At 44.4% G+C, this 18,918-nt stretch overlaps 1 protein-coding gene across 3 annotated transcripts in view; it reads right to left on the bottom strand.

Annotated features, from left to right (window-relative positions):
* mgat4c (mgat4 family member C) overlaps positions 1-18,918 on the bottom strand; it is a 109,602-nt gene that overhangs the window by 83,213 nt on the left and 7,471 nt on the right. The window contains exons 1-3 of one of the 3 annotated variants that reach the window (XM_086209708.1): positions 16,933-17,614; positions 11,994-12,099; positions 9,743-9,809 (exon numbers count right to left, since the gene is read on the bottom strand). The gene's annotated coding sequence lies outside the window, so the exon portion shown is untranslated. Of the gene's footprint in view, positions 1-9,742; positions 9,810-11,993; positions 12,100-16,932; positions 17,615-18,918 lie in introns of those variants that run through there. The other 2 variants (XM_086209709.1, XM_086209707.1) reach the window with 2 other exon arrangements.

Genomic DNA, 18,918 nt, shown 5'->3' with positions numbered 1-18,918 from the left:
ACAGCGGTGGACCCGTAGCTGTGCAGACAATTTAAGGCAGTAATCAACCATGTTATGAGACCACATTGATAATTAATGGGTGAGGATAAGAGTGGGAGGGCACCGCGGGAGTGATGTAAGCCTTGTTTGCAAAGCCGAGACTATTTCACCTTATTCCCTTCAATAATGTGATATTTGTCCACACTCCTCAGGGCTGGACTGTCTTTGGTGATTGAATGTCACCTTGTCCGGGAGGAGGCCACATCATTTTACTGTTACTCTTTTGAGTTCCCCACAGGACCTCTTTGTGTGTGTGTGTGTGTGTGTCCTGTCTGCCTAATTGTGTATACAGCCCGTAAATGTTATTTATGGGTAAAGCCTACAGAGGGATGTAGTAACGATAACACAAACATACCACGAGCTGCAGAGTGACAGTGTGAAATATGGCAGGGAATTAAGTCAAGATTGCGGTGGTAAGAGGGTCGTGTCCACGCGGCAGCTGACTGTCACCCAGGATTATCAACAGTTGTGCTCAAAAACTGGAGATCTGTCTCCTTAGCTTGACTCAGGGAAGGACAATTCTGATGTCAGACTATCATACTGTCGTATGACAAAAGGTCACACACATGCAAAGTATACTGTGCTGCCTGGGAGATGTGTGTGTGTGTGTGTGGGGGGTCAGGAGGTCCACAACAGGACTGATGAACACAAACACTACCTGTCACACTGTTTGCTAGGGTCAGGGCACACAGAGAAACCCACGTAGACATGGAAGAGCACGCAAACTCCACACAGAGAGACCCACACCAGCCCTGGCTGCCGGCTTCTACTCCAGAGTGCTAACGGTGCTAACGGTGCTCGTCTCTTCAGGATTCCCCGCTAGGATATGAATGAATGAATGGAATGAATTTGTGGATGTCGGTGCAGCCGATCTGCTAGATTAGCAGACGTGCATCATGAGAGAAACTTGCCACTGTCAAGTTGGCAGAAGATCAGAAACATTTCACACGGGAAGTGAGACTCTCTAGTATTCAAGTCATTTTCAGTGACTCATGAGACTTTTGAGGTGTAATATATTCAACTTTTGAGGTGTAATATATTCAACTTTTGAGGTGTAATATATTCAACTTTTGAGGTGTAATATATTCAACTTTTGAGGTGGCTGCACGGGAATCACATTTTACTTTGAGGTGACCAGATGGAGGAAAATTTCATTTGGACTGTGGAGGATTACTCTGGGCTGTATCATTTACATATTAATATTCACCTAGACATAAATAGAGGCGAGCGCTTCGGAGGTGATCAGGTCGAGACTTAGAGTAACAAATGATTTTCACCTTCACTCCTCTGTCAGTGCAGGCTGGACCCACGTTTGTCGTCTAAAACTGTGCAGCCCATCACTTTTTTCTTCTTACTTTTAAAACCGTTCAAACATCACTTCTCTCTTTTGCAAAGGAATTATGAACCAATGAAACGTACGCCGGCAATCGGTGGACTAAAACATTCATAACGTCACTAAATAAACTGATTATTTGGAGACATCAAATTTGGTTCTTTCCATCTGCCAATTCCATTATTTCCAAACTGGGGTAAGTGCTGCCCCAGGGGTACACAGTTGTGTCTGGGGGTACGCCCAAAAAAAAAAAAAAAAATCTGCAGTGTCCTCTCAAATACCTCCATCAAAAATAAACCATTTAAAAAAAACATGTTTTTCCTGCCCACGTTCTGCAGAGATCCACTCCTGCTCTTCCTTTGATTGCCTCTGACCCTGATAACATCTCACTCTGGAGACGGGGGGGGGGTGAGCCCCCAGTGCAGGGACTGTCAAAGGATGATGCAGTATAGCAGCTGAATGACTGAGTCCAGACTGGTGAAACCATCTGCTCCGAGGCTTCCAGTACTGTCTAACAGAGCTAACACTGCTGTAAGCGGCGCTAGCCTAGCAACTCCTAGTGCTAGCACCATCTGTGGAGGTGGAGGGGGTACGCAGCAGGGGGTCAAACCTTTCCGGGGATACAGAATCGATATTCTGTCTCTGCGACCAAAGCAGTTTTGGAGACGTCACCTTGCGTTTATGACAAAAATTTAAAAAGGAGATAAAATGAAGTAGTTCCAGCCTCCAAGACAACACGACTTTGCGGTGGAGAAGTTGTGCTCCTCGCTATAATAAAAGCGTGTTTATCGTATGTGATAAATTCCTCAAGGTCAAACTGAAAAATCTCTTGCTTTGCATCAAAATGCATGAGCACAAATACAATGGCAGCAGCTCATGGGTTTATCTTACAGGCTGTGTTGTGCTTCCATAACAGCTCTTCCACAGTGTGGCCCGTCCACCTCGGGTCAAATTGGAACTGCCAGTGATTTACCCAGCAATGCTCCACTTAGTTGTCCTGCTGTCCTGATTTTGTGTCTTTTTTGTTGGAGTGATTGCCACATATTCACCCCTTATTCTAACTGGAGCAACTCTCAAGGATCGGTAATCATTTGAAGAAACCACACTGTCATAATCATGCAATTGCAACTGTATTGTGCATAAAAAAACAACCTTCCATCTGTTACTTTTCTTGCACATTATATAAACTGTTCTTTGCCTCTCTTTTCCCACCTCCAAGCTCCCCACCTTCTATTCGTTTCTATTCATCGGGTTCATTCTGGTCGCTGCGGACGGGGTCCGGGCCCAGGCTAATTGTGCATCCCGCTGGCTCTGTGGGACTCCAGCAATCTGAGAGCAGCACATTACCCCAGACGTACTGGAGGGCTGAGCACAGCCTGAATGCCTTGTCCACAGGGAGAGCCAAACCACTGGCGAGCAGGTTTTTGGCTTACTTCAACAGCAGGAAAAAAACAAAAAAAAAGCCAAAATTTTTCTTTTGGAGCTTTGGAGAAGAATAAAACAAGAATCTTGCAGGTGAGGCTTTCAATTCACACGAATTTGCGCTATAAACACAAACGTGTGAAAGGAGGTTTGCATGAAAGTTTGATGAATGAAGTCATGAAATATGAAAGTGCAGATATAAAGTGGATGTTAATAGGTTGCTGATGGCTGGACCCAGCCTGTAGCGAGGTGAGCCTCACTACAAGCTCGACTATTGAAAGTGTGTGTGTACTGTGTGTTAAATGTTAACCCAGCTTGACAGAGAATAGAACACCCAACGGTTTGGCTGGATGTTTTTAATTTGTCCCGGGAATGTTCTCCCTACGCTCATCTGGGAAAACCTCGTCTAAAATTATTGGTTGATTGAATACCTGATTACTGATCACGTACTCAATCAATGCCGCCCAAACATCCTCACAATGCTGCAGTTTTATCTAAGTTAACATTTTACCTTTTTGAAACTTTTAAAAGGATTTCATATCTTTAAAACGTTCCCTAAAGGTTGGATTAAAACATTTCATTCCACATCAGCAGAACTGGAATTTTTAAACAATTTTGTCGGAACATTTCCTGCCAGCTGGGAAATCAGTTTGAAATGAAAATAAATGAATAAAATGTACAATTGCACAACAGATGGATTTGTAAATATTCATACAACACTTTACAATGGATCATTATCATCCCCACACCAGTGAATTTAAGTGGCTTTTTTTTATTGGAGATTTATTTTCAATAAAGGGCTCTAGATCTGGAACGAGGACACCAAAGCCACAGACACAAAAACACACAATTGCAGTTGCTTCTATAATTTCATCAAACCATAAAATTTGTTGGAGTCTTTATGTGAAGCGGGTCCCTCTGAGCATCTATCTTAGTGTTCACGGCCCTCTTGAGCACACTCACAGCTGTTATTCACACTGAATCTTGTATTTGAGTTCCTGACACAATGATGAAAGATTCATATTTTCAGCTCATCACAGCATTTCACCGAGTTCAGTCTGGGTATGTTTGAGTCTGAGCTACAAACTGCTGGAAAACAAGATAAAAATTATCATTAAAGTACATTTAAATACAAAATGAACCAACGTAATAATTGGGTGAACTGCTGAGTTTATTCTGAGTGCCATCTCCATGTTCTACTCCAGTTTTTGCAGATGAGTACTGCTGCTGTTGAGTTAATCTTGATATATTTTGTGACTGACGTCTCCATCTGTACGCCACTGACATGACCGATGCATTCACCTGCACTTGTGATGGGGGATCGATTGCTCACGTCTGTCTGCGACCCTCTGCGGACTGATTTTGTAGTCTCTATTGATTCGTTTCTGCAGGTCACGCTTTGTGTGCGTCTTTCAATCACGGCGCTATCGTTTTTAGCTTAGCTCCCTCAGTATAACTTTGTCACCGGACCACATGTTTGTAACGTAGTTGTGTTGAAACGGAGGCGTTTAAAACCGGCGCTGGGACGTATGTGGGACGTTGACCTGGCAGGGATGTGGAGAAAGTTCTGGGTGAGTGAGACAGCTGGAGGTTGCGGTCAGAGCAGTGGTTTCGGGACAACTACACCCCAAAAACCTCCGTCCTGTCATCGTGACGTATCCCTGTGAGCAGTGCCTTGTATCCCTTTGATAGACATCATCCAACCCCTCTCAGACCTCTGTATCGCTGGAGAAAACTTCATGGTTGTTACATGTAGCAGGAACCCTCAACGCCCCGATTCAGTCTCCCTCAGACTTTTGTCTCCTGAAACAAGGACGTGTCTGTGACATCAGACAAATCACCCTTGTACTGCATTAGTAATCAGAGGGACGGTGTGACATTAACATATCACGTATGTACTGTATATTAACAGAGCCAATCGTGTCTGACAGGCGGGGAGCAGTTTTTACAACTTAAGGAAAGAGAGAGAGATCTCATTTCTGGTAGAAGAGAAGACGATGTTTTTTCTTTAAAAACACAAACATTCTATTAAAGGTGAAACGTCAAGACGAGACATGACAGTTTGTCTGTGAAGCAATCAGGTTTGGTTTGAAGCCAAAGGAGGAAGTGAGCTGACAAACAGACAAGGTGACTGCGTTCCTGCTCACACGGTAGATTCTGGGTTTAAATACAGCCAAATTCCCCGAAACTCTATTGTTGTCATGTTAAATTCCATGAAAAGAGCTTTTGTTGTGAGACATGTTGCTGCTCTGCACAGCGAAAGCTTTTTTTTTTTAAACTACAACAGTCTGATAGAATCGCCACACAGGTAATTCAGAGACAACTGACTTAAGTTACATATTTAGGTTTAGCTGGAAGGAGCTCAGCGCGGGGAGATGGATAGAGGGGGAGGCCTGCATCAGCACAAACGCACAGCGGCACTTCTACAGTTCATACCCAACAATGCCACCTCGCTAATGGCGTTGTGGCACTCCCCCCACCCCACTTTTACATTCACCTATTTATTATTCATTTATTATTGTGCTCTGAGGTGCTGATAGACTCGGTGCTGCACACATGAACCCAAATGTATTGTAAAAACAAAATTGAAACATTTAATAGAGGAACCACTTCAAAAATGAGAGGGGATGTCTGCATTGGGACTGAGAGGGGAGCGTGTGGAGCGGTCGGCGCTGGAGCGGCGGGTTCAGGACCGATGAGGAAATGTAAATAGACGCAGGTTTATCGATCATATGATACACTGTTAATTTAACACAGAAGAATAAACCAGGCTGCTGAAGCTCACCGGAGAGGCGAACTGGTGATCATGAAAACGAGACACCTGTGACACAGCAGGTCTGATGTGTGTTTCACACCACATGCGTGTTGAATTAACCCCTAAATTCTAAGATATGACGCCTCCAACGCGACTGAAATCCGGTGTGAATTCCAAATACAGTTATTATTCAGTGTAATTCTCTAACCCACTTTCAGCGCAGAGGTTGTGAGTGATGAATAACAAGTTTGTGTGCTCTTTTGAGAGTGACAAGAGAAAGGCGGAACTTGAAAAGAGGCTGAGGGTGTTAATGAGCCTTATTTTAAGAACACAACACGTTCATGAATATTTAACAGCTTGTCTCCTTGATGAACCACCAAAATAAAAAGTGTGATGAATTCAAGATTGAGGGTGAAAAATTACCTCTGTAAAGCCGCTGCCGCAGCAGAGATGCCTCACCCCAGTATTTTTACACAGCCGCGCAGTGGTCGCTAGCAAACATTAGCTACGCAGGAGTTATTTTTAATTCCGCCTGTTTTAGAGACATGAAATATGACAGCAAATGCATCAACAACCAGGGGCAGAGCCGGTGTTCCAGTGCAACACATAACACTGAGGACCCAGGAAAGTTCAGGGGGTCCAGTTCAGGAGCAAGTTGCTCCATTAAAAGGCCGAGTTCTGATGAGTTTTGGGGGAAACTGATGAAGCGAGACTTCAAGAGTCAAGTGGATCACTCCAGAGCTGGTGGAGCCCAGCTGTGTGGCGGCAGCTGGGTTGCAGCTCCGTCCAGCATTCAAATCTCCGAGATGAGACGCTGATTCTCAGGAGGTCAATATCACATCGTGAAACATTGTAGGCAATTTGCAGAGGACCAGGAGGCTGCAGCGCCGGTATCTGATCTTTAATGAGGCGACTGGTGGATTCTGCTGCCCTCTTTTTCACAAGCTTCATGTCAGGAAATGTTTTTTTTTTTTTGTTAACCAAGTTTTTAACTACAACAGTTTCCACAAGAAAGTCAATAAAAAGAGAAAATGAAGCCTTTAATGCATTTCATCGTCAACCATCACGGTGGTTCATTATTCATGCACAATGACGGACGCCCAAATAAAGTTTTCACACACACACACACATCTAAAAAAGGACAAGTTTCAAGGTAGTCAGAAAAGAGATCCTTCAAGTCCCATGAACTCATTTTGTTGCTAGGCAACAGCCGGGGTGCTCGTTCTATTTCTGGAAAATAACTTCACTGTCCAATATAAATAAAAATCGAAGGAATGCACCATGAACCTCTTAACCGGGGTTAAGTTGATGGGGAAAAAAAAAAACACGCTGCAAACAAACAAGTTGCATCAATAAAAAGACAAGAAATCCTTCTGATTCGTAAACTCTCACAACCGGGCGGAGCCATTTATGCAATCACAAAAAAATGTAATTGTCAAAATTCCAAAGTTGAAATGTCTTTCAGTTTTTCATTCTAGGAAGAAACTTCACATTTTTCGGGGTTGACAGAACCTAAAAAGTGTATGTCAACGCTTCATGCAAACTTTGTCCTTCACTTCATAAAAAAAATAAATTGGAGGAAACAGCCTTGGAACAGATCAAAACAACAGTAAGTAGGACTCCATATCAAAGAAAGCAGGCTTTATCTCATTAACGCAGGCACGAAGAGGGGGGTGGGTGCTCCAGTTCCAAAGGGAAATGAAACAGTTTTGCCCGTATTTACTTTGTTATTTAGCTAGAACAGCTCAAATTAATTACTCTCATCTTGCTCACTCTATTCATTATTCTAGCTGTAAACACATTAGTCAAATGAAATGTCTCTGAGCACACCTGGCTTCCTTATCTTTGGCGCGGTAGACAACAGGGTGGTTCAGCTTTCCAAAGTGCCGCGAGCAGAGTATTAAAGAAACCCAGTGCCATTTACGGGATATGGTACCTGCTGCCTCTTCCACCGATAGCTGCCTCCCAGGAAGCCTTAATGTATGAGATTTGTCAGTGTCAATTTCCCAGCTAATCTCTCTGGTCCACCTCACTGCTGCCGCCCATTCATTCTGCAGCTCTGTCTCTACCTGCTCTCACTATCCCCTGTAAGATAAAAAAAAGAAGGCAACAGGATGCTGAGGAAGAGGAAATACATCCGTGCTAGTCGATGCTGCAGCATGAAACAGCACGGGCAACCAGCAGAGCTAATACACGGGCACAGAGGGGCAGGCTTGGTAGGAACCGGTTCTGCAGCTCCAGTAACCAGATTCTTACAGGGTTTTTACATTTCATCCATGCGAGAACACTGTCACGACCCAGTGTTTAGTCTGTTCGAATCAAAGGTTGCTATGGCTGCGCTGAGCGCTTCCAAAAGCAGTAATTGTTGTCTGGTGCAGGCAGAACTGATCTGAGACCACCTCACCTGAGCAGGTGAACCCCGGTGCTGTCGGAAGGAGCAAAAACCAAATACGCATGACGAAAATGGAGGAAACGTTCAAATGTAAAACAAAACTGGGACAAAAACACATCACTTATCAGAATTTAATGGCTGATTTCAATAAATCTACGAGGAAAATGGGACAATTTAACCACTCATCAGACAGTTTCTCACATCGACCGTTTACTTGTACTGATTATTTTTGTTTTTTCGCCTTTTCGGCTCCTCTTGAATTTGTGCAGCAAGGAACCAAACTTGACTAAATAGACGACAAATTTAAAAAAAAAGTGTCCGTTCCTGTTCGGACTCGTCAAACAGAACGCCGTTTAGATTTGAGGACGCATGATTTGAGGAAACGTTGTGAAGCGAGTGGGAAATGTAATAATGGCTTGGATGGCACTCATGCACTGCTGTTTTAAAATATTTTATGTTAATCCTCCTTTCCTTTTCCAGAAACAAAAATATCCTACAGACTCTCAGGGAGTGTTTGGAGCAGGCTGCTGTTCACCAGGTTCAGACACAATGACAGTCAACGCTCTGAGAGGGAGAAACTCACTGCTCATAAATTAAAAAAGAAAAGCTTTTTGTTAATGTTTTATTGCTCCAGTCTCTGAATAGCAAACCTGTTATTTAAAAAAAAAAAAACAGCATTATTCAAGAACAGAGGAAGAATTTATTTCAGTACCAGACTACAATTTGGCAGGCAGAGGTGTAATTTTACTTCAGTGAGCAAAATGACCTGAAGACTGTCAGCGCTCATTACGGTGGAAAGCATCCTGGAAATTACTGCATCACTTGATTAAAATATTTCTGTAGGAAAATTAATGGAGACTTGTGTACGCAGGATTCAGCGGATATTCAAACTTTACCAAGAAATTAAATGTTGGAGGCTGCGTCACAACTATGACCCTGATTATTTCCTAACTAGAGTTGAGAACTTCGCTCTTCTCTCATTTTCCCGGTAAGGAACTCAAATATTCTTGTCTGGATCGTGTCCTGCTGTGGTCTGCGCTCAGATTTGGCCAAAATCAGCTTGAGTAGCTTAGAATACAGGCATCATACGTAGGAACGCCCACGTCGTCAGAAACTCATGGGAAGAAAAAGGCACAACGATGGTGTGCAAAGCAGTGGTGCAACGTGAGATCATCTCAAATGTTGCAGCTCTCGACGTGAACGTGTGAGCAGCAGACGCGTCGCCATGCTCGGAGGTCCTGTTGAAGTAGTGCTTACATTTGTTTAGCCTGAACCCTGCAGGCTGGTGCTTGTGTGTGTGACTTAGTGTGCGACACGGATGTGTTTCATTTTTAAATAATCAAATAATTCATCCCAGATAAGCTTCGACTTTTTAGAAAGAGAGTTCTTGGACTGTGTCAGAGTTGAAAGTACTCGGTACAGTACTCCAGTGCAGTGTTCGGTCCTTCAAGTACTGACCTCTTGAGGTTGTGTTAAACTTGTCGTTGTACTGCTTTGGTTGTGTCACCTTGTAGGTCATCAGCCTTCACTTTTTACAGTGTATGACTTTGACAAGTATTGTATGAAAAAAGAAACCCTTCCTCTTCCAAGTAACATGAAAGCTGCAGTGCAGAGAAGAAAAAACGCGTGGTGACTGGACTTGATGCCTTTGTAAGTCCTCTGGAAACCTCAGGACGAAAACATTCGCTAAAACTCATCAGTTACAAGCAAACAGGCGAAAATACGCCTTTGACCAGCGTCAAGGCAGTGCTGAAACAAAGGTGTGTGTGTGTGTGTGTGTGTTGACTTCTATCATTCTTACCTTGACATGAATATTCTATCTGGCTGCATTCCATTAAGATCAGTACCGGCTCAGAGCAGCGTGTAGTCTATAAAACACAAAGAGGGAAGAGTCACACGACAGTAGAAAAGGAACTGCGACCTGAATAAAGTGCGCATCGCTGAAATAATGGGAGTTACTGGAATCAGACGAAGCGATTAATGCCATTTCTGATCACTGGAGGGCATCAGTCGATTCCATTATGCATTCGTTTGTCATTTTGGCTCATTTAAAAACACCAGACAAACACATCCACTGTCATAACACTGATGAAGTGACTGAAAGTCAGGCTGGCACCTGCAGGGGAAAAGCGTGGTGATGATGTGTTCACTCTCTCAACGGGGGATGTTTACAGAAACTCCCAAGAACATGGCCGATCATTCTTTAACACAGCAACCCAAGGCCGTCATAGCGGGGGTCACGTTGCCACACCGGGGACGTCCTTCAGATGAAATCCAGTTCATCAGGAACGTCCAATCGAGTCCTGATGGAAATTCACATCCACTCCCGAAACACCAAAACAGAAAAGGGACTTGAAGCGCTCGTGTTTTACGCAGTCATGTGTAAATCTCACTCTGTATGGCGCAGTGATTTATTTACCACCGAGCACAAGACCATCAATTCCCTGCATAAGACATTATGGCTCGTTCAAGGCTGTCTGGGGAGAAATTATCCTGCTCGATGATGTCGATGACTTAAAGCCAGAGAACAGACGCCTGATGGTGAAATCAAAGCAGGGTGAAATATTTTGCTTCAGAGCACGGCTGGTTCTCCAGAGAGAGAGAGAGAACAGGTCAAGAACCATGTTCCAAATAATTAAAACAGACGATTGTCCAGGCTGCAACCGTAACAGAAAACTGTTTAAAGAAAGAGAGAGAACTTCCAATATATTTGTTATCCTGGAAAGAGTTCTGGTTCAACATCTCTTCCTTTTTTGTTGATGGAATAAAATAAATTCTTCACTCTCAAAAAAACTGCCTTCCTTGGGCCTCTTCAAATTCAGATGAATAAACTCCCAAATGTATACCCTGCTCTCTCGTAGCTCCAGAGAAGTTTATTTTGTTCTGACATTATGATATTTCCACCCACCAGTTTGCAGAATGTTCTATGCCAGTCGAGCTTTTTGCCTTCCAAAAAAGAAGGAAAAAAAAGAAAAAGGAGAGGAATTAAGGCCTAAAAGTGTTTGACTGAGATGCACCAAATGTGCTGCTCAGTGTGTGCAGTAAAATGCTAAAATGGAAATGTGATATTATGGGATTACAGCAACAGCTCATTATTGATACGGTCATCAAGTCACTGCAGCTGCAACTGGCACTGGGATTACTGGGTATAATACTGCATTATAACCACTAAACTGTGTCAGGACTACAAAAATGGACAAGAAGAACTGATTGTCTCAAATCAAACTGGCATGAAAATGTAAAAAATATCATTATTGAAGTTTTTTACGAAATGAAATCAGGGCCGCACAACAGTGCAACTTTCATCCATGTCCATGACAACTTTTTACAATTCGGCCGATTGGAGATATTTAAACAATTATTTATATATATTATATATATTTACATTTTCTACACAGTGAAACATGGAATCATGGGGAATTTTTTTTTTAAAAAAAGTAAAGTTTTTCTCCCGTTCCAAACCACTTGGAAAAACCCATACATCATATTTTCATTGTTGTTTTCTCATCACTGCTACTGAACACTGAGGGAAGACCACACCGCGGTAGGACCAGACCAGTACCAGGGTAGAACCAGACCGGTACCATGGTAGAACCAGAACCAGTACAAACACCCGCACACAGATGACATCACAAATCCATAAATTAAACAGCAGTGTTACAAAAATAAAGCCACTTCTTTTACATCTGTTCCTGTTCTTGTAGAACGACTGATCTTGCGTCAAAACCGTGCAGCACGAGAGAAAAGAGTTTGCCAGCGAGCCCCGTGCAGCCTCCTAACGAAAGCAGCAATAAACAAAACCCGAGTCCAACCACAGCTGACCCCAGACGATTGATTAAGCCATTTGTGTCATTAATTATTGTACCACCGATCGTAAAAGTCATCACAACAGCAGAACTTCAGCATAATGACTGAACAGCATGTAAATGTGTGAGAAGCCATAAACATCTGACGAAAACGCCATTTTAACACCATGTTCAAATGAATATTCAGCTGAGAAAGGGTGCTTGTCAGTGGATCTCTCCTGACGGGAGCCAAACATCTGCACGTACTGAAATGGGATTAGAACTTGTGGAACTTGTCGTCTGCTTCTTGTGGATGTTCCTCTCCTCGGCGTACACGCACATGTGAATTCCACGCAAAGCCGAGACTGTAAACCTGCCAGGAATTAGCATAATAAAGAGAGAAACATTAACTCAGCGTGCTTCACACTCGTGCTTAATTCCTGTTCACCCTAAATGGGAGAAAATATTATCAGTGTTGTTGTAAACACAAGAACAAATCCCTGCTGTTATGGCAGTCATATCCAGAGACGTCTGATGATTCGCAGCCGTTTCCATTCCACCGCCAGCATTTGCATTTGTTTGATTTCCAGCAGCAGCTTGCAACGCCTCTTTGTGTAACAATACAGACACAAATAAATTAAGATCCGTCCTTCCTGGCAGAGATTATTTAGCTCCCCACTCGAGTTCTCTGAACTTTGAAAGCACGGCTTCAACTTCAGCTTCATTGCTATTCCCATCACCCACCACCTTTTGCTCCTCTGTAAAATATCAGCCTCAAACAATATTAATACATTGGTTATATTTGGCCTCTTTGGAGCGTAGATGTTGGATTAATCATTGTAATGTAATGCATGCCTATAGTTACATCCCAACTGCTAATCCTACAGCATAAAAATCCATTTTTCACGTCGGCTCTGGCGGCCCCTGGGACGACGAATGACAAAACTATTCACAGCAGCGATCAGAATCAAACCGACTGAAATCAGAAGAGGAGAGTGTCGCGCCTCTTCAGTCGCTGCCAAAGCGAGAGCACGCCATTTCATTCTCATCAGTCTCTTAAAGAGACAAATATTATATAATTAGGGTGATTAAGACGAGCAGAGACTAAAGGCCAACAGTGTTAACATAGCGGCAGATAATAAAAGGATTAGGGCTGATTCACTTCCAGAAGCTAATAGCATTTTGACACAGAAAATTCATTACAAATGTTGACTGACAGCTGCAAACTGCGCAGTTTCAGAGCTGGGAAGAGCAGCCAGTGATGGATAGATCCACCAGACAACAGGTTCACTTTTTTTTTTTTGGAGGAAAGAAAAAAAAAAGAGCAGAAATGTCACTTACAGTGGCACACAAAAAAAGGATAAAGCGCACCTTTACGAAAAGAGAGAGCAGATCTGCAGCGAGCAGATGAGCACTGACCCAATCTGACCCACTTCTCCTTGATTTATGGTTTATGGTCCCTCAGCAGACACAGCTTTGTTCTGGGGGGTCATAAATCTCCTGCACCTCAGAGCCCATCAGCTGACCCTCCAATCCTGGCAGCCACCCCCTTCGCTCAGTCCCATCCGCGAGCTAAAGCTGGGCTCTCAACACAAAGCAGAAATCACCTAAGCTACAGCGCAGGCAGTTAATCACCACGAGCAGACAATAGTATGAAATAGAGCCAAGCGGGCCGGGCAGGCGATTCATCGCCATCGCTAAAGCACTCAAATGGGACAGCAGAGGTTTACCAGTTTGGCAACCTGTGCTGTGAGGAGGGGGGATGGTTTTACTTCAGGTAAAGTGAAATGAAGTTCTCACTTTTTGATGGCAGGACTGAGCCGCGTGCACGGGAAGACATCTCACTAACGTGACACGCGGGCGTCTATTTACGCCTCCAGCCACGCTGAAAGGCTAAACGCTGCAATAATTACGCCAAGTTTATCGTCTGATGAGACTTCAGCAACTTGGCTCATCCATCAGGAGAAAACGCAGCCGCACTCCTGCAGGTTAACTGCTGCAGCTGTGCCAGCGCTGCATGTTGAAAGGAGTCCATTCTGTCTGAGTCAGACACGGTGACACGTCACAAAATAACACAAAAAGAAAAGGATGAAAAATGCGAGGGAGGAGAGAGAGGGAGGGGGGTTTAATTTGACAGGCACGGGAGAACCAGCGTGAGAGAGTCAGATATCCCTCCACTCAGACGTCACACAGGAAATAAACACGGGTGGAGTGTCATGTGGAGAGCACGAATCAAACCTCATTAAAGTGGAGGAGGAGAGCGTCGCCTCTCGCAGTGGAGCAGATGTGGAAAAAAGAAAAAGCAGACTCACCTGCCTAACGTGCGGAGCTGCATCTGAGCGCTCGGCCCGGCGCCGTGAGGGAGCTCTGCTGCTGCTGCTCCGCTCGGCGCTCGCCACCACTCTAAATGATGGTGTCGGAGCAGATAATTGGCTCTCCGAAAAGTGGGATAAAAACACATTGTAGCAGCATTGAGGAGCCAGGCGAGTCTTTTTTTGTCCCTTCCCACTTCCGGCATCAATGAGCCGCCCCCCCCCCCCCCCCCGATAGTTTTCATTAATTCGCCCACTCTCTCCCTCATGCCTGATTCCCCAAAGTCTCCTTGCCAAGGTGCCACTAACAGTTTCTGCAAACCTTCCTCCTCATTGGCTCTTTCCACCCTCCACTTTTTCCCGTCTTAAAGGAACAATGTATTCAACCTTTACCAATGTGACCCCCCTTCCACACACACACACACACACACACACACACACACACACACACACACACACACAGAGCCCACAAAGTGTATCATGATGAGAAGTGTTGGGCAAAACTAATTACAGTTTAGGGTGGAAGCAGCGGGACAGTCCTCAATAATTCATGAGCTCAATTTGGGGTGACGGCAGATGTGTACCTGAGGAAATGGAACTCACGGAAGGAGACGAATTAGATTTTCTCAGAGACCCTGCTGATGTTGTGTATGTGTGTATATCTGCCAATGGTGTTGGCAAAAATAACGGGATATTAAGTAATCTCTGACATTTATTGATCTTTCCTGTCGACAGAGGAAATCAAAAGAGCTCGGTTACAGCTCCAAGTACACGGCCTGTAAGTGGCGGGGCAGCGGAGTCAAGGTTTTACAACGGAGATGAGGAAGCTGCATAAATAGAACAGACATCCACCTAAATAAATATTCTTGTACTTTAACACAAGTAATGTTTGTGGTTTGGGCTGAAGAAGGAGCACAGCTATGAAATCTGGAGTCGGTGAATCATAAAAGCAAGCAACCATCCCTTCGATTATCCTCCTGTATGTGAGGAACAGAAATTCTACTAATAGCCTCTGGCGGTATTTTCATTGCTAGCTTTTTGCAGCAGAAACTCACGTTAACAACAATAAATATCTGATTAATGGGCATTTCAGGTACTTGCTGAAATCCTCCGTTATTCCCCAAGTGGCCAATCGAGGAACTGCAGTTTTGGGTATTCAGACATGGAAATTGTCTGCTATAGAAACATTTTCTGTCTTTATATTAACGCATTTACGTGACAGCTGAGTGGGAGTGGACTCACATTAATTCATAATTCATAATCGAGGGGCGTGGCCCAGCTCGACCAGGATGGCGACGCCCAAAACAGTCGTGGCATCCCACTTGCGCCGAGCACTTCGATACCGTCGACTGTTGTCACAAATACATTTGCAGCGATTTATGAAAGACCACCTTTCCAGCAGTGAATTAAGTCCTTAAATCAGAAACTGTGCTTCCAGCAGCGACGTGAATGTAACAGCTGTCAGCAGCTGGTCTGCTTCCTCCTTCCATGAACGACGCTCTGCCCTGACGTAAACGCCCGCCACACAGAACCCAACTGCTCGCACCTGCTTTCACGTTCTAACATTATAAAGACAAAGACAGGACCAGGGATTTCACAACATCAGTATTCCATCTTCGTTCCTCCATACGGGGAAACTTTTTAATTCTTTTTTTTTTTTTTTTAAATCGGGAAACAAAACTAGCTGGTGAGTTCCTAAGCTGACTCACTTTCAGGTGTTTTTGTGACGGCGCTCAAGAAAACCGGTGAGCTCCTCCAACAGTTCTCTCCAGACCTCTCGCAGCACCTGCGCTTCCTGAAATCCTGGTCATAAATTACTGATGACTGCGACCGGCGTCCGTCGCAGGTGCACCAACTGAACTATTTGAATTTCTGTCCCCCGAGACGCCTTGTAAAAATGCTGACTTTTGTCAATCTGAGTTTTTCAGCGAGCAGAATTTAACGGCTCACTGAGAACTGTAAACTGGGAGTGTGTAGAGGAACAAACATCAACCCCGACAGCCTCATCTTCCACCATTTATTGGTAATCCTGGCGAGTCCATCAGAGGGAACAACTGGGATCAATTATTCATGAAGGTTTCATCACTTTCTGCAGCCTGCTGGGGTTTGATGTGCTCGCACCTGCACATACCGAGGTTTGTCAATACGTGTGATCAGATTAATAATTAAGAGTATGATTCAATAATGAATCTTTCTGGACAACGCTGTTGTAAAACTTGCAGAGTTGTAACTTATCCTCTCTTTTTTTTTTCCTTTCTCAAAAATTAAAGCATCAGGAAATAGAGCTCCTTTGCACAATAAAAAAATAAAATAAATAAATAAAAGGACTCCAGCAAGCAGGCAGCCGAAGCGCCTTCAGGTCCACATCTGTAACGTCAACCTCGGTGCACTTCCCCCCGCTGATCAAAGCAGCTCCGCGCCGCCATCGACAGCTGGTATGAACGCAGGGAAAAAAAAAAAGGAATGGCAGTATGGCGTGGTTATGCAACGTATTTCAACCAGCTCCCCACCCAGCTCTCCAAACACTGCCTGCCTTTGGTTTTTATTATTTGACTGTCATTGATGCATATTTCATGGGGGAATTCGCCGCCTTCCTTTGATTCGTTGGCACATCCATGCAGCTGTCTAGCAATCCATTAGCTCAAATTATCATCTCTGCGTCCTAATTGCAGACAACAAGAGGACTCTTGCAGCTCCCGTGCACCGAAGCTTATTCTTCCTCTGTATGTATGTCAAATTTTCATTAAAAAAAAAAGAAACATCGCATTAGTGTCAGAGAATATATCGGTGTTTGATTGCTCCAAGTAGCTCGGTACCCGTACCGGGCCCTGGTGGGATCTAAGCTGAGTTTTATGAGGCTTTCCTCATTTTATACACCGGTGCACGTGACGTACCTCACTCTCCATCACCTGCCGACCATCAGCGTGAGGAGTAGCCCATCTCTCTGTCTCTCTTCCTGTCAGTGGCTGTGCCGCCCTGCATCATCACCATCCTTCTATTCTGTCCCGCCAGCTTCCACCTGCAGCCTCCAGCAGGGGATTGAAGCCATTTGTTAAATGACCGAAGGCGGGGCTTGAAGAAACTCAGAACACACATTTTACCAAAGCTACACTGAAGGAACGGGCAGGGGAGCAGGTAGAGAACCTAAACAGACGATGACTGACACAGAAAGTCAATCTAGCAACAAGACACAGGTAGGGAACGTGAGGGTAGCAAGGGAGCTGATTGGGTGAAAGACACCGGGAGGAGGGCTTTGACTGACGAGGACTAACGAACAAGACAAGACACAGGTGAGTTACTCGAAAAAAGGCGGGAAACAGACAAAGACAGGAAGTGTAAAGTGCACATAGACAAAGGAGGGAAGAGCTTCAAAATAAAACAGGAAATGAAAATACAAGAGAACAAGGAGCAAAAAAAAAACACACAAAAAAAGGCAAGGGTAATAATAAGGGGGAGGGGGGGGGGGTTGGATGGGTTGGACGGGTCACCAGTCCACGGCAGGGCCAACACATAGAGACAGACAACCATTGGCTCTCCCAGCCACGCCTACGGTCAATTTAGAGTCTGGATTAACCTGGTCCCTCTTGATGTCTTTGGACTGTGGAGGAAGCTGGAGTACCAGAGAGAACCCAGCAGGAACAGGGAGAACATGGAGACTCCACCCAGAAAGACCCCGTGCTCCATTTGGGGCTCCAGCCACAACCTTCTTGGTGGGGGGCCACAGTGAGGACCACTGCTCCACCGTGCTGCCCGTAAAATAAAATCTTAAAAATATCTTTAAAATCATGATGGCAGGAATTAGAATGACGAGTCAAGTGTCCTCCATCAACGTACCACCTCCAAATAATACATTTGATTGTTTAGCAGTGAATTTATGAAGCGGAGCTGCTCCGTTACCTCCAGCAGGGTTTGGACCGTTAAGGTCACAAGAGTTCACAGCAGTTCTAACCTATTTATTTCAGAATTCCACATAAAGAGAAAACTTAATTGTGTGTTAGCGGAAGTGAACTTGGGAATGAAGTGTCTGAGTGAAGCCCTTTTTGGCCGCTAATAGGCAGAAAGTCACATTATGCTAAATGAGCAGCTGAGGGGAAACGGCCATGGAGATGGAAGATGAAGCAGCCAAAGCACACTTCAGTGAGTGTTAAGATCATTCCACTTCAAAACACAAGGAGACTTCATGCTGCTGTCTAAGCAACTTTGGCTTTGTTATGTAGAGCAGTTTCACTAAGTGTGTGAGCGTTTCAACCTTTTCCCAGCCTGCTGCAGTAACAAGAACGCTCTCGCTGTCCCGTCCTGGGTCTCCGGTGTCAGCTGACATCTCGCTGGTCAGCGTCACTGTAACATGCACCAACACTGCAAATCTACTCAAGCTCCAGTTTATGTCCTGTACATGTACTCATATCTGTAGCATTAAGTTAAGTCGTGCAACAGAAATATTAATTCATTTAGAGGATATACATTTCCTGAGGAGTTTAATTTGGCAGATATTTTTTGAATGCAACATGATTTTAATGCCTCTTTCAGCATGAATTCACCCAGAAGCATGTTTGGATGTTGTGCACTGACGGCGTCCGGCCCTAATAAACAAGGCCCAGCGAGTCAGGGAGGCTCGCCACCCCTCAGCTCATTACTCACAAACCTCTGCTTTACAGTGCATATGTTGACAGCACTGACAGTTCACGCCGATGCTCTCGCTGATCTGTATGTTCTGAGTGCACAGCTTTTCAGGGAAAAACCATTTCCGAGAAGAAAAAAAACAATGTATTGTACAGCGATGGTGGTGGGAATGAAAAGGCATATAGGAGAGGAATCGTGATTAAGTACAATTGAGAGCCTGCTCGAAAACCTTTATGTCCTATGAGGTTGAATAACAGGGT

Source organism: Aulostomus chinensis, chromosome 7 (genome assembly GCF_037954235.1).
Source record: "Aulostomus chinensis isolate RoL2024-O1b breed Wild chromosome 7, RoL_Achi_v1.0, whole genome shotgun sequence".
NCBI lineage: Eukaryota > Metazoa > Chordata > Actinopteri > Syngnathiformes > Aulostomidae > Aulostomus > Aulostomus chinensis.
This window is presented reverse-complemented; position numbering and strand designations above follow the sequence as displayed.